Consider the following 17,094-nt stretch of genomic DNA (forward strand, 5'->3'; position numbering starts at 1 on the left):
GCATTGCACGGAAACAAAGTTAACGGAAGGTTCACTACACGTGCACATACATTCCAACATGTACCAATTCGTTAGAAGTCTCGCAGAGGAATATAGACGAGGTGCATGTCTGGTTTAGTAGTCTCTCCTTAGCCCAACAAAAAAATTTCATGCTTAAAGTGTGCAATATTAGCTGAGATATTTGAATTCAAAATCGTTTGCAATTGGGAAAGAACGGCATATGAAGCGTTGAGTGAGCACGTCCTCCGTATGTTTTTGCTGTTCTTTCCCTTATTTCCCAGCGATTTTTTGAATTCGAATATTTCACTTATAAACATCAATTTTTTTCAGGCTCAGGAGAGACAGGGCAACAAGTTTCTAATTGCAAATTAGAAGACGGGGGACCGTGTACAAAAATTGTATCCCAGTACATATATGGCACTTAGTAAAATAAATGGCACATCTAAGATGAACATATTACTTAAATACTTTTTTCCAATTGTAAATACGCTATAGTCAATGGTTTACGAGTTATTTTCACCCTGTATCTGTTCACATGTAAGAAATGTTGAATTTGCAATTGAGTCAAATATCAAACAGACATAGTATGAAAGAAATATACGTAACAGCCGTGAGCGTTCTTTTCTAGGGTTACCAGACGTTATCGTAAACATTCTCGGACGTTTCTGAAATTCTTCCTTTTTATTCTTGTTTCCTGGCTTCCGGAATCGTTTTTCCTATTTACTTCCTGGGAAAAAAAAATTTCACCATGAGAGGAAGAGAGAGAGAGAGAAACATACACCTCACAATCAATGTGTGCCTCCTTACAGTCGAACTCGGTTATAACGACCTTGGTTGTAACGACAACTTGGTAATAACTTCAATAATTGGCGGTCTTGCTTGATCTTCATAGAGAATGATGTTAATGAATGAAGTTCGCGCATAACGTCCATAAAAATGGCACAACTCGGATACAATGATATACTTTTTGTCGTTTTATGACGTTTTTGATAAGTGAAAAAAAAAAGATTTTTGAAAATTTGGTTCTATAACATGTTCCTAATTAACAATTAATTAATTTCTTGTATCCGGGACATGACTGTATTTTCCCGTAATTTCACCCTATCTGACATTTTTCATCGCGAAAATGTCCCGTTTTGCCCGGTATTTTGGATGACATTAACTTTAATTATTAATTTTTATTTGAATCAGACGTAAAGATGTTTTGCATAACTTATAAATCATGTAAAAATGAATATGACCATAAATATTCATGTCACAAATTCTTCATTTCTAATCCCCCCCCCCCCCCCCCCCCGTGAAATACATTCTAAATCACTGCATATATTCTAGTACTGTATTTCCCGTCAATGTTTATTCGTTAGCCATATTTGGTGATTTCTCTGACAGTTGGTAATATTTTTGACGAGAATCCAGTGATGTCCCGTATTTATGATAACAATTTCTAGTGTTCTCTCAATAGAGTGATCTAATCACAATAGAATAGCAGCTTCTTACACAGCATTTGATATTGTGGATAATTACATTTTTCTTCAAAAAGAGGTCTCGAAAACGGTAACTAGGATAGTAACGACATTCCAGTAAAAAACAACAAAAATTCAATTCGGACCTTCGATATCTATCGTCATAACTAGGGTGACCATACGTCCCGTATATCCCGGGACAGTCCCGTTATGATCTGTTTTGGCCGTCCCGACTTTTTGGCAAAAGTGTCCCGGTTTTTCCCGTATTTTACACGAAAAGTCTACTTGAATTTTTATTCTTTATTGAAGTCAAAGATTGAAAATATTTTTCAACTCATAAATTATATTGTGATAATTACTACTATAAATGAGAATATTAATCTCCCACATTTTTGTCTTGGAGAACGTTTGGTTTTTCGTGGAATTCTCATTTTAATCCACTGCAATTTGCAGCAATGCTTCATTTCCCGCCATTGTGATTTTCCGTCAACAATATTTGGCAACTTTGTTCGGTTTGGCGTCATTTTTGGCGATAATTGGCGATGTCCCGTATTTTCTCGTATTTGGAATCTCAATTTCTCGTATTTCTTTCGAGGAAATATGGTCACCCTAGTTATAACCGAGTTTGACAGTATACATATTTCCCCACACACTTTACACACCTTGACCAATGCGCCGTCGAAATTCTCAGAAAACTAGAGCCCAAGTTGCCTCCAAGCAGGACTGACTAGTATGAAAAACACACAGTCCAAAAACAGCTCTGGAGAAGAAGGAAACCACTTATACCTACTTCTTGAAAAAACTACTTTACGCTCAGCAACGGCTATCGCAGTACACTGACAGGATTACTCAGGGCCATCTCAAGAATACCCCGGGCAAATTAATATTCCTACCGCCCCTTCCACCCTGCTAGAAACGCTACGTCTCTATTTTTTTTAATAACAGATCTTATCATAATGAAGTTTCACATATTCAGAAAACCTGAAGACTCCCCCGGGCCGTGCTCGGATGGGCCCCAGCATTAAGACGGCCCTGGGGTTATCTCTTCCATCTTCTATTCAGCAATAAACAAAACGGGAAGACCCGCATTCGTTATATTATGATGATGAATAGCCGAATTTATAGCCTTCTTAACGTAAAAGACGCCACTAAAAACATAATGAAAACTTATACTAACCCTTACAGTGGCAAAGACGAGATATCTCGCGTCCTTAAAAACATATCGTTTTGGCAATGATACGAGCCCAAATACTGCGTAATGTTTTTTTTACAGACAAACATCTGCCAGTGGGCGGAGTCAGCTTCAGTTGAAAGTTTGATAACAGAAGACGAGTTACTTATCAGCTGCTACTACTACTAATACTACTTAACCATACATGAATCTCGCACACATGCCTCTACGGAATTTCTAACGAATCGGTACATGTCGGAATGCGTGTGTATGTGTTGTGAACCTAATGTGAAGTTTGTTTCTGTGTAATGATTGTTATGTACAATGCTGCCAACTGCCATCAATGCCAACTACGAGTGAAAGGTAATGATCGAATAATTGTGCGTTGTGTAGGCCTGTTGCTCTCTGTGGCGAGACTTTTTGACTAGGAGACCGATTCGCACAGTTATCAGCTGCACAAAATCAAAAAAAAAGAAAAAAAAAAAATATATATATATATATACAGTCGAATCCAGTTTTAACGAATACCGTTATAGTGAAAATCTCGTTTTAACGAACACTTTTCTAATCCCCCAAATAAGTTTACATAGGAATAATACTAGGTAACCTGGAATTCCTTTAAACGAAATTCCGTTTTAAAGAAGTGATTCCTCCGGTCTCTTGGGGTTCGTTATAACGGGATTCAACTGTATTCTACTTGAGAATAGCTGAGATTTTTTTACAGGGAGTTTGGATATTTTCGCTATGGGAGTTATAGTTCAGATCAGGGACATTTCAAAAATCGCTTAATGGGTGGTTATGTTTTTGGTTAAAAAGACAAATGTTCCTTTGATAAAGTGGCGCCATCTCTTAAAAACATATGTAAGTGACTATGAAAATAGTGCTCGCGTGCGTGCGTCATCGTTCCCAAGCTTCGGAATCTGATGACCGTAAATTGAACAAGATTTACGCCATTAATTTTTCCTTTTTTCAAAAAAAAAATCACAATAAACATTGCAAGTGTTCAGACAATAATCCTCTATAAAATTCTTCCCGCTTATGAATTTTAAATGCTTTGTGAATGGGGTTCACGCGCTAATCTTCTTCAGGCAACCGCTCGAGCGGTTTCCTCGAACTCGCCCTTGGACAGAATGGCGAGACAGGAATCGCACAAGACAGTCAGTGGCTACACTTGCGCTTGTCGACTTTGTTTTCGTATTTTCGAAAGTACTGATTCTTTATCATCCACGAAGTGGGAATATTGCGACTCTAGCCCATAAAAACATGTTGACATCACAACTGTTATGCTTTGAGGATTTACTTAATTGCAGAAAAATGAGATTCCAGCAAAGTATAAATAATAATAATGATAATAAACAAGCGTTACTCGAATTCAAAACGAGATCACTCCGATGGAAATGAAGTGTAGCTAAAAGAACCAATCCCAAGATGCATCTCTATGGTTATCACTTAACCATTTCTCGTGTCACATCATGCGTAAAGTACGTTAAACACTAGATTCGTGTTACGAAAGCAAAAAAATCGTGTTATAAGTTTTATACAATTTTTTTTTTTTCAAGAGAATACGTCGTATATTAACGTTCCATGAATTTTTTTTTTTCCTAAAAGAGAGGTTTTATCTAAAACTAATTTGATTTAGAATGAGTTTTCTGTGTGTGTGTGGCTCAAGAATTGTGGCGCAAGGCTCCGGGCTGAAGGCGTCGACATGAAGATGCTGCATTGTAAAGCTAGGTTTCCCTAGAAGCATGTTTTTTGCGCAGCGTGAACCGAATAGGACTATTTCGCATCGGCAGAAACGTGTAACTTCAACAGGTTTGTATTACCCTGTCAGCTGTTCTGCCGCCTGCATGCTCCGGTCTGATGGGAAAGGAAAGAAAACACAACAAAAACGAAAGGAACATTGGCGAAACGTGCGACGCATTTGACTCCTCCAGAAGCAATCGGCCAATCACGCCCTACGTAAGTCGCTGGCGTGAGGTTATTGCGCTGTGTAGGGAGGTTTAGTAGTTTCTGGGGAAACAGTCAATTTTCTTTCCCATTGGTGAGTGGACACGCACGTGTCGCACTGGGTTACTCGCGTTGCACGCTGCGCAGAAAACCTGTCCCTAGGAAAAAACCGGGCTTAAATAATAAAATTTTAACTGCGACACCCACGTGGGCGTCGAAAGAGTTTCAGGCCAGTGAATCTTTGCCTTGAACTTCATGTAGATATTAGAAGATTTTGGTTCATGAATTAATTCTGGGGTTACTCGTACTCGTGTCGCGAAACGGCTGGAGTGGCTACGACGTCCCCGATTCCGATATAAAGATTGAAAACATCTATTTCGAACTGAAAATAAATTCTGGATTGGAAAATCACCTTTATTTATTAGAAGAAAAGTGTCGAGGGTTGAGCACAATATTATCTTCCGTCATGGGGAAACAGTCTGCGTGCGTGTACAGTGTGAAGTTAGTGCTGCCACCTATATCACCAAACCCTGCAAAGGAGGTTGGCTGGTAGAGATCTCCGCAAAGGGATGAGTCTGCCGGCAGAGTTCTGGCGTTCCTTCATTCATTCCTTGCCACCTATATTATTACCTAACGCTGATAATCACTGATCCTGTCTTAATCTTACTTCTAAAACGGCAAGGGAGTAAACATGACCGACGTTAAGAGGAGGCACACGGGTTTCGAGGACACGAGGAATCTCTCTCAGAGAAATTTTGAGACACTGGCATTCAAAAAATATTCTAAATCAACAGAAATTTATCAATATCGCGTATAAAGATATTTTCTCAAAAAGTACATACAGAAATTTTTAGTTTTTCATCGCTCACGGGAGAAAGGGGCCTCTATGCGCCCCCCCCCCCCGCTTGCACATCTGACCCATGGCTCCTTTGCCCTACAGGTCTACTGCAACGCTCTAATGGCATTCACAGTTGTACAAATATAGTTTGAAAGTCTACTTCCTATTTACCACTATGTAAATTTATAATGAAAAAAAAATAGATGAATATATAAAAAAAACAAACAGGTCGAACCCCAGGGCCCTAGACAAGAGCCCTTCGTCTTTTTTTTAAGGTGGTGCTTCTCAAACATTTGTGACCAACGGCTTACTCTAGTCATGGTTCATCCGCTGTAATCGGGTGCAGCTTTATTGTTTATTTAAATTAATTGTAAATGAAATCGAGTTCAGCATTTTTTTTTTGTTCATTCAAATTAACTGTATAGTATTTTAATTAATTTTAATTTTCTTAGCGCTGATTTATTTTAAATTATTGTTATTAAGAATGGGATTTTCTTTGTTCACGTGGGTCTTATTCTGGTGTTCAGAAGGAAAGAAAGGTGGTTCAGTCAAATAATTTAGGGGAATTTAAGGAGGATACAATGTCAAAGTGGAACAAAGCTATCCACTCATCGAAAGAATGGCAGTTTTCTTCGATGAATCGATAGCTCGTTTAGTTTCCCTTTGATTCTGTATCCTCTTGAAACTCCCCTAAATTCTGTGTCTGAAGCATATAGACTAAAGATATATTACTATTATAACTCTATAGGCTGAAGCATCTGGCTTTTTATTTCCGTTTGAACTCCAGAATAAAACCCATGAACAAAGAATGTCTCATGCTTAATAATAATATTATAGAAGAAATCAGCGTGAAAAAAAATTGATTAAAATACTATACAGTTAATTTGAATGAGCACGAAAGCTAAACCCGATTGCATTCACAATCAGAATAAACAAGAAAGCTAAACCCCCGATTACACTGTAGCTTCTCAGAATGGTCAAATATTCCACATTCATAAAAGAGCCTCTTTCAAAGCAGGAACAAATCAATATCACCAGCAAGCTGCGACTCCTCTAGGAGCCGCGACGCACACTTTGAGAACCACTTTTCTAAGGGGTCCTGGTCTCTATAGAGCCGTCTCTCTCATAGCCATAACATGAACACGACAATAACAAAGACTGCCAATCCACACATATGTTGTCGGAAAGCAATTACTGATCTAAAACAGTAAGAAAAACTAGAAGTCATTATAGGATTTATTCCGCACGGTTGAGCATTTAATTTAATAGTTTCAACAAATGCAATCTTTATTTCTTAATGGAAGCATTTTTATGACTAATTCATTCAATATCGGTAAACTCTTCGAGGAAAGTAACTGTTAAACTCTTAGAACAACAATGTCTTCCTACAGGAAAGGAAGCGAATCGAATCCTAATCATCTATCAATCTCAGAATCAAAGGAAGCGGGAAAAAAAATTCATTCACAAGATAAAGTATCGGATCTACAAATAACAAAGAAGAAATGGTAATAACCGCAAAATAACCACATTATTGATAAATATTGTAACGACGGCGAGGAAGGAAACAGGAAATATCCCGGTTTCTTGTGGGGAAAAAAAAACCAATTAACCCTTTGATTTCTTTTTCTTGTTATATAAGTTTGCTTCCTTTTAAGAAATTGGATTAGTCAGTTGCTCGCGAGGTTCGGAAGAAATTTAGAAGACATTTTCAAGCACAGCAGGTAAGTTCCTCTCTTTGAAGAAAATTTATATTACATGTAACATATTCATTGGAATATCAGAACCGACGCTTACATTTTTGCAAATGATTTTAAAGGTTTGCTGCGCATTTTTAGCTTTTGCTCTCCAAAGTAAATTTTAAAAGAAATATTCCAAAATTATCGTATCAGTTAGAAATACAAATTAATTCACTATTTGAAAATACATTCTGAATGTTTTTCTAAGCATTTTTTAGTTGAGTACTTGTTTGTAGAATACGGAAGTGTATTAAAATTACATTAAGTAACAAATTTTGGCAACGTTTCTGCGTCTGAAACAAAAATAGTCGCATCTTATGTAATTCGACATGCTGAACAAGAATTTAACCATATGAAAGCTGGATTGGCAACGGTTTCCTCTGAAACCTCACACGTCTTAATACACATATAATAACACAATACCATGCATTGAAACACAACTTAAGTAAGTAGAAAACAAAATAAATATACAGAAGAAACAACACAAATATATAGAAATTCCACCAATATTTTGACGAAATTATTTTCCATAAAAACATAAAACGAACACAGAAACAAACAATAATGCATAGAAACGCAAATATATTACAATAAATACAATAGTTCATTTATTATCATTTATTCTGACAAATTAACTTCGTTTAGCATTATGCTTGTACCGGATATGAGGAGCATCTCTTACAATTATTGTCCAACGGCCAGGCATCGAGGTTGACCATTTTCTTCTGGTAACGTTGTTTTGCGGTCCTTATTACCTTTTCACAATGCAATAACGCTCGTAAAGCACTTATTAACTGATAACGGTAATATCGCAAAAGCAAGAGCCAATAAAACTTTTTCGTGGGAATATTCGTGTTCGGCAGATCACAAAACCATTCGGAGTTGTTCGTTTTCATGTCGATGCAATTCTATTGTTGTCCAGTATTACGTGAAAATTAGTTTGTTTATCTTGAAAAGGGGCGATGAGGTATTCTTATGCGATGCTTACGCCACATTAAATTCCTAAATACAAAATATGGTTTTTTCCCTTCGCTGCGGTGCTGATGTTTCCATATTTATTAGAAATACTGCAATATAACAAGTATCTGTCCATAGGATATACAATATAGGAATATCATATTTATGTAACCTTTCCATCACATCTGTATTACTTGTCTGAAAAAAATTTATTTGATAAAATTATGTCATGATTTTGATACTTAAATATGCATAAAATATAATACAACTCTAAGGTCGGAATTACATTATAAAAGTTTCGACGAATGTTCTTTTATAAAACTTGCAAAAAGGCAACCAATTACAAACTTTTATAATGTAATTACTCTCCCCGGCCTGTTTCATGTTTCATGTTTAGATAAGACAACCATAAATATTTTTATGGGCATTGTATTATATTTTATCATATATATATATATAATCTTTACTTTTCATATTTTCATTTTTAATTGGGTCGTTGTATTTTAGAAATATACGACATCCATGTTTGTCATGGACACCTTTTTCTCATCCACCTCATTGGGCATTTTGCCTGTTGTAGCCTTGTATTTGTAAGACTTTAAATAAATCTCTAAATATTCATGTAATATATTTATTGTCTATTGTAATTTTCTGCATAGAACATGGAGTATTATGTAATTTTTAAAATGAATTAGTAACTTGTAAGTAAATGGCAATTTAAACATTTATTTATTTTGTAGATATTAAATGAATTTTTAGGAACTTTTATGTACAATGTTAAAATAGTTATGAGTATATTGTACAAAAGTAATACGTGAATACATATATTTTCTGTTTTCCCGGTATTAACTTTTGTATTGAAGTGCTAATATGTATAACATTATATAAATGTATAACATTATATAAATGTATAACATTATATAAATGTATAACATTATATAAATGTATAACATTAATCAGGACTAGAAAATATATTACTCAACATGCCCGGGGCATGTAAAACTTTCATCGCGCATGTATTTTTTCCAAACCATGCCTGACTCTAACATATAAAATATTGACTTGGCCATGCATTATTTTAAGTCGACATTTTTTGGAGATTTGTATGGAAAAATAAAAAATAATTTCTGCATATTCCATAATGCATCCAATAATATGAAAAACATTATTTTTAAATGATTTTTAGATTATTTCTTCTAACTTGTAATCGTAATCAATTAAAAACTAAATTAATGAAAATCTAAGTCAATGAATATTCGATAAATATAGATGAATTCGTGCTGATTGCTACATTGTGTGTTGATACATACGTGTTTCGGCGGTAAATGTGATAAATCAGTTATTATACATAATAGCCGGTCATTATGCATACTTACCAATCGTCTTGGTAAGTTTGATGAATTTATTATTTTTACCCCCGAATATGCATAATACTCAAGCTTCGTTAGTAAATTTGATAAATATTTAAAAAAAATTCCAAGTCTATTATGTGTCTAATGAGTCTATTATGTATGATGAATATTGTCGGACCCCGATATAATGATACAATACATGTATATGAATTTTCATAGTATATAGATACTATGTAGACAACATACTATATTATATGTAGTATATCATATAGTATGATTTATCTGTCTCTCTCATGTTTACCAACGGCGCGACGCTGGGATATTATGCATAATCACCAGTAAAGTGATAATTTTAGCAAAATTATCAAAATGGTCGACGATTATACAGGTTATTATGTATAATAACTGGATTTATCACATTTACAGTAACATATATATAGAGTGGGCAAAAAGTCGTAGAAATTTTAAAAATTCATAAAAACCAGAAGAATAACCGAAATAAAAAAAAGTTTGCCGGGTTAACATCTCTAGGTCACATGAAATTTTTTTAAGACGGGAAAAAACAGCCGATAGGTGGCGCGGGTAGAGCGACTTCTGTGGAAATACATATGCAAATAAGACGGTTATAAGAACTTGCTCTCCTAATCCACAATCAGTTCACCGTTGTAGCCCGTGCATGTGGGCCTGCTGCACTCTACCGCTGCTGGATTCGCGACTCGCCTGCAATGTGGCATCCCCTGTGGTGGTGGTGGTGGTCATGTGGGACGCATACTGCTGTAATAAACGATTTGGAGAAATTCTGTTCGTTATTTGCGTATCTTCTTGAATTGTGCACGCCAGCGCCACCTATCGGCTGTTTTGAGGGGGGTTTTCCTGTCTTAAAAAAATCCCCGTGTCCTAATGATGATAACCCTGCAAACAGTTTTTTATTTCGGTTAATTTTTCCGGTTTTTATGAATTTTTAAAGTTTCTACGAACTTTTTGCCCACCCTGTATTATTACCGTTAAAGAAAAATAAGAATAAAATCCTTTTTTTTTTTGGATTCTATGAATAAAATTCTTCCAAATGCATTAATAAAAAATTTCGAAAGTTTTCCTCAAAATTCGTTAATCTCCTTAAAAAAAGTAACACAGCGTTGTAAAGAGGTAAAAAAATGGCTTTTTGCATAGTTAAAAATGCATTGCTTGAAATCATGACAACCAGAGAAAGAAATCCAAGCTCATTCTTGACATTAATAATATTATTGTTGACAGAGGGCTGTCTCTTTTTGACAATTTCCGTCATTGTTCACTTTGCGAAGATTTTGAAGTAGACAATCATTCAAAATGTGTCCTGCTTGGTATACAAAGTGGTTAAAAAATAAAGATCGACAAAAACTTTAAGAACGCGCGAAATGAAAAGTTTTCACTTTTCTCAAAATAAATATACCGATATTTTAAACCGAGAAACTATTGATGTCGGATACTTTTCCGACCATTTCGGTTACTCGTCCGTCTCTGTCAAAATATTAGAGTAGTTTATCTTAAATATTGTACCCTTTTCGGGGTATATGCGATACTTAATCTGTTTTCAGGGTTCCCCGAAGGGCTTCATTTATTCCAAAAGAAAATATAAAGCACCATTAACATTTCACGAGCAGAAATTTAGTGCCCTTGGGGTTTATATTCTTCCCTCAAATTAAAACTTACATTTATATGCCAGTCATCTAAACGCAGACAATCGTAAAATCTTCCACATTCACACAATTATCTTCCACACAAGTTTATACATATAGTATTGTAACGACTTTCCGATTTGTGTCGTTATTACTTTCCAGCATTTATTTTTAACTTTATTCAGCTTACAGCTATATTTTCCTTGCTTTCACTGTCTAAAAAATACTACTACTACTTAACCGAACATGCACCTCGTGCACATTCCTCTACGGAATTTATAACGAATCGGCACGTGCTGGAATGTGTATTCTGAGTGGAGTGCATGCTTGTCCCCTAACGTATTTATATTGTTGAGTTGCGCTTGTTTGGTGTTCATGCTGCCATCTGGCTTCCATTTTTTTAATGATGGAAATGCTTGAATTTTCATGTTTTGTCAGTATCATGTTTTGTTGTGTGCCCGAGTGGCGCAGTGATAAAGTTGCTCGTCTTCCACTATGAAGGTTACCCTCAAAGTCCATGGGTTCGAATCCAGGCATAGAACATCAGAAGCAAGTTCTTTACCTACCGAGTCTAGGGCGACAAACGATGGACGGAGCCTTCATTTCCCAACCAACTCCACTGGTTGGAAATTGCCGTAAGGCGATATATCACCGGAGTTGGTGTGCAGTAAAGTAGTATCATGTTGTAGGGCTTTCTGTGGAGGGACTTTTTTAAATGAGCTCAAAAATACTGGCACAAATCAGTCCAGCTTGTTATATTTGAACATAAATGCTCAATTATATGTTATGTTGATATTAGTACACGCTACAAAATCTTATATTCCAATTTATATACATTTTACGCATATATTACTTGTGATATATATCCCACGCACATGTGTATGTACGGTTTACGGTACCCATAACATAAGGTGTCCCATCATATACACCTTATACAGTACATCGCTGATGAAAATATTTGTATGTGTATATTGCTTCATCATTGGGGTAAGGAAATATAAGTTTTGGGGTTTCAAACCCCCTAAGCCGAGATTATAGCGTTATTTTTCAGAAAAAACGTAACTCCCCCCCCCCTCTAGAAAATTCTACGTACGCTTATGAGCTTCATACATTGTCTCTTAAACAAATATTTCAACGTGTTATTCACAGCAAAATTTCAGAAAAAAACTGATATCACACATTGTATTATATTATTTCTAATCTATATAGGACTATATACATACGTTTTGCATATATTTTCCATTGTTATGAAACGCGTACGTTACAACACTAAACACTGTATAAAATACACACATCAGTACGAGATGGGGAAAAAAATATCAAACATTACATCCAACCCAAGAGAGTGAGTGCCATTAACATCGCACCGATCCAGTGCACCTTGGGCTGCAATAAGTGTCCTGGCCGGGGTATATGCTAAATTTAGTAGCCGAACTGGATGATATCAACTAAAAACTTTAGCGATGTGTATCAAAAAAATAAATAAATTTCATATTTACAAACTATAAAAAATAAGGATTATAATCGCTGCGTGCTATCAAAATCCATATCACATGATAACCGAACACAAAAAAAAAACTCAATTCGTTTAAATAAAAACTTAAAACTTCATAAATTTCATATTAATCAAGTAATAAACAAGGAAACGCCAAGAATATTATTATAATGCGCAAATAATTTCACAATCCATTGAATACTACTCAAAAATCAATTTTTTTTTTCTTCTCTCTATACCGTTGTCTTAAAAAAACCTTATTGTAACTTGTGAATAAAATAATATCGCGTAAGGAAATATTTTCCACAGAAAAAAAAGAAAAAAAAAATCGAATTACATATAAAATCGTTTTATCTCACTGATCACAACACGCGTCTAAATCTGCTCGAACTCTACCAAAAAAAAAAGTAACGTCATATTTATTTTGCTTTTCTCTTACTTTAAAAGACATTACATTTCATGTACGAGGAAATGAGAAGAACAATAATTGCGGCAAAACAACGTTATGCGAGAAAAAAAAGTAAATATTTGCTTTCGAATGTATTGTATATCGGCATCATTGGAATTCTTGTCATAATTTTATAGTTTTTTGTTGTTGTTGTTTCTCTTTCGGGGGGAATCTCGATATAACTCATGGACGCTTCCTTTTCGCGGTCGATTTAATACAATTTTTTTTTTTTTGTTTCTTTTTTACATTTCAACATTATCTCCAAATAATAATAATAAACGTATAGGAATGATACCAGGGAAGAACGTGCGTTGAATTCGAGTTGGTAATCGCCATTTTTAGAGACGTGAAATTTCCCGAAACATGTTAAATATGCAGTTTTATTCAGCTTAATCGTGTGTCTGAGGGTATTTGAATATCATCTTGTGGTAGAGAAGAAAAGATTTTAGTTATTAAAAAAATATTAAATGTTTCATTTTATGTAAACAAAGTTGTTATTGACACGCGTAAGTTATTGATAGTTCAAATTTCGATAAATCGGATAATCCTATTTTGGTACTCTAAGAAAAAAAAGCTATATCAGGACATATTTGGGGTTATAGGCATCTTAAATCTATTCCGTTGTTTGCGAGCACCGTGATGATCACTGAAACACTCGAGAGAGTGTTCGATGTATTCAGTCCCATCTCATTCTTGGGATTTACAGGGTGCCCCATAAATTCGTAAATAGTTCAAAAATCCATAAAAATTGTATTATTCGTATATTTGAATCCGGTTTGAGGAAAAGTTAATCTTACAGGGGAAGATTTTATTTTCGGTGAAGAAAAAAAAATTGAGTGCAAATTTTTGTCGATAAAGAGCTGGTTCCGCAGGAGTGTGTGATAGGGCATTAACCTTTTCTCAATCTCTTCTCTGCCCAAAATGTTCGTAAAGCTTTAGCCGAAGATCCACGGCTGAGAAAAAACACTTTCACCAACAGTGGTTAATCCTCCACAATGTCAAATCACAATGAAAACCTTATGTTACTCCAGCAACAGGAAAATTCAGCAATGTGTGATCTATTAATCGTACACCCAGAACTTATAGGGCTCTGATTTTTTTTTTCGGGGGGGGGGATTTTTTTAGGGCTCGTATTTTGAATATGTTTACACTGGATGAACGCAGGTGTCGAGGAGATATGATCGAAGTTTCAAAATTTTCAATGGGATGGATAGGATGGATCATGAAGTTATAGTACACCGCCAATCGACTGCTTTTACAAGGGGACACCAGTATCGATTGGTGAGGGGCAATGCAAGGTTATGGTGTCGCAGGAATTTTTCTCTAATAGGGTTGTTAATAAATGGAATAACTTATCCCCGGAGGTAGTAAATTGTAACACAATTGACACATTTAAAAAGAAATACGATAAACACGTTGGGGTAAATCGAGAAGAAGCTATCCATTCTTATAATAAGACAACCATAAGTATTCTTTATGGGCATTGTATAATATTTTATCATGTGTATATATTGTTTATAATTTTTGTTAATTGCATTTTTAATTGGGTTGCTGTATTTTTGAAATATATGACATCCATATTTTTATGGGCATCTTTTTATCAGCCACCTCGTTGGGCATTTTGCCTGTTGTGGTGTTGTATTTGTATTTGATTTGCATATTTCCAGGGATTTGATTTCGTAGAAAATCAAGTTTTCGTAGTTTTCAATCAATTATTTCGTAGTTCTCTTTCTAAGAAAATCTTAACAAATTTAAATTCTAATTAAATTGATTTAAAAAACTTTGTTGTCAATATTTGAAAAAAATATGGGATGTTGCACAACAAGGAACACACTATACTTTCATGATTCAATTAGATTTAAATAGTTTAAAAATTTTATTTATCGTTTGCCAACTTTCGCTTTTCTATCATTGTTGAAGAATGCACAGCAATATGTCTCCTCCACACATGGTATTTCTCTCCAAAATGCAAAGGTTTAAAGCCGTTCTTGCTCCGCTTGTCAAGAAATAAGAGACTGGCGTACCTTTGAGCCATTCTGCTGGTAAATAAAACCCTCGTGAACATCTAACAAGTAAAAATCGAATGTTTAGGAATCGCTTAGAAGCATCAATACCATAAGGAACTCAAAATATAAAACTCCTCCATTTAAACAAATATAAGAAACTCATATTGTGCTTGATGGCAACTGCCAAATAAAGGGTAAAGTTAGTATAGTGTTGAATCACGATATAACTAGCTATAGAACTAACACGGAAAACTAGCTGGATGTAGAGATATTGACTTTTTGTTGTTGTTTTCTTTTGCGAAGAAAAATTCATCTCTGCGTACACGGGGTTTTGAACCCACGCCCCTTCGTATGCCGGACGAGTGCTTTACCACTAAGTTGCAGAAGCAGATAGAGGATTTCTTCTGCTTCTACAGCCCAGTTTTCTATATATCTCGTATCATTAAGTGGATAAGGATATCTTTCTACATCGTTGAAGGTCTATTATCAGGAGAGCCTACTCTCTGCGGAGAGATTTCCAAATGGAAGGCCGGCTCGCATTCGCTTCTCAAAATTGAAAAACTTGTGCAGTTTGTGTGAGTAAATTGAATAATAAATAATACAGTGAAAAAATCCTGAATTTCTGAGATTTTTATGGATGTTCATGAGAGGAAACTTGGTTAAAAAAACTCGAACAACCAAAGAATAATTTAACCTCACAGTTAATATGATTAGGATCAATTTTCGCTTTAAGTGTTAACTTGTCTATGTAGTTATGGTTCAAACACCTTGACTAAAACGGATAGGATTAAGAATTTAAAGCTGAAAAGTTGTGACGTTTAAAAAGAGAGATAGGGAGATAGAATGCACGTATATTCGCTTTTTTCCCATAGAATTCCAGGGACATACGTTTTAAACGTGCTAAAATAGAAATATGATTACGGGTGTCAAGTTTTGTACGAGAGAAAAAAGCTCGTAATGGCAGCTCTTGTACGCGGAGAGATTATTGAATATATTTCTCTTTTTTTCGAAGGAGAATCTTTGGCGCGTGACGTGTCGAAATTCACACTTAACTTACTCAACCATTAACTTTCTTTTTTTATTTAAAACTAAAATTTCCATGGCATGTCATGAACAAGTACTTAAGCTATCTCCACACCAAATACGTGTATAAGAAGTGATAATTGTCTAATGTAGTTCTTGTGAATGACATGTTCCTCTTTTCTTTTCCATCCGCAGGTTATTTGAAGCATGTCGACGAGTCGAAAGTCCTTTTTCGCGATTCTCGGCACGATTCTCGTCTTGTCATCGGCTTTCGTGATCGGCGGAGTCGATGCCAAAAAGAAGCACGACTTTGACATCATAACTGCTGGTCTAATCGCCAAGATGCTGCAACAAAACGGTGGCGGGGGAGGTGGTGGTCACCATCATCACCCGATATACATACCAGTGTTTATACCTCATCATCATCATGGGTGATCGGAACAAGATCATCGAATATGATTCATGAAAATCACGTGTGATCTCTCTCTCATATTGTAAATAAATTCATTGCGCGCTCGTTCTATATTCACCTTGTTCATCCTGTAATTATTTTCACGATGGGTATTAAAATCATGTACAGTTTGTTTTAAATATATTTATTACGATTTTCTTTTTTGTTTCATTGCACACACATCAGCAGCATCATCAAGATTCTCTCTGGTTTCATGGCTGCCTTAACTGAAACACGGGCCCATCTGGCAAAGTGATGTTTTGGTTCCCTCTCAATGGCTACTACTTTATGAACAACAACCACAGTTATATCGCCATACAGCAATTTACTACTTTCCGAGTTGGGTTGGTAATGAAGGTGCCATCTATCGATGCTCGCCTCAGGTTCGATACGGAAAATAACTTGTTATCTATGTTCTTTCCCTTTCCTCCCCCCCGCCCCGATAAAACCCAGGACCCTACCGGCAACCTTCATGGTTGTGGACGATGGCTGAGAGTACCTTCCTACAAATTTAGATGTTTACTATAGAAAGTTATATAGCACCAGATATCA

General features: G+C 35.5%; 1 long non-coding RNA gene across 1 annotated transcript; it reads left to right on the top strand.

The window, feature by feature from the left end:
- Window positions 1–6,985: 6,985 nt before the first annotated feature.
- On the top strand, window positions 6,986–16,686 carry LOC149082122 (uncharacterized). The gene is made up of 2 exons (XR_016193293.1): window positions 6,986–7,140; window positions 16,287–16,686. It is a non-coding gene; the product is annotated as an uncharacterized LOC149082122 (long non-coding RNA).
- Window positions 16,687–17,094: the final 408 nt, after the last annotated feature.

The sequence above is a fragment of the Pholcus phalangioides genome, unplaced genomic scaffold, assembly GCF_987345545.1.
Source record: "Pholcus phalangioides strain wild (caught in Gottingen) unplaced genomic scaffold, Ppha-v1.0 ptg000009l_1, whole genome shotgun sequence".
NCBI lineage: Eukaryota > Metazoa > Arthropoda > Arachnida > Araneae > Pholcidae > Pholcus > Pholcus phalangioides.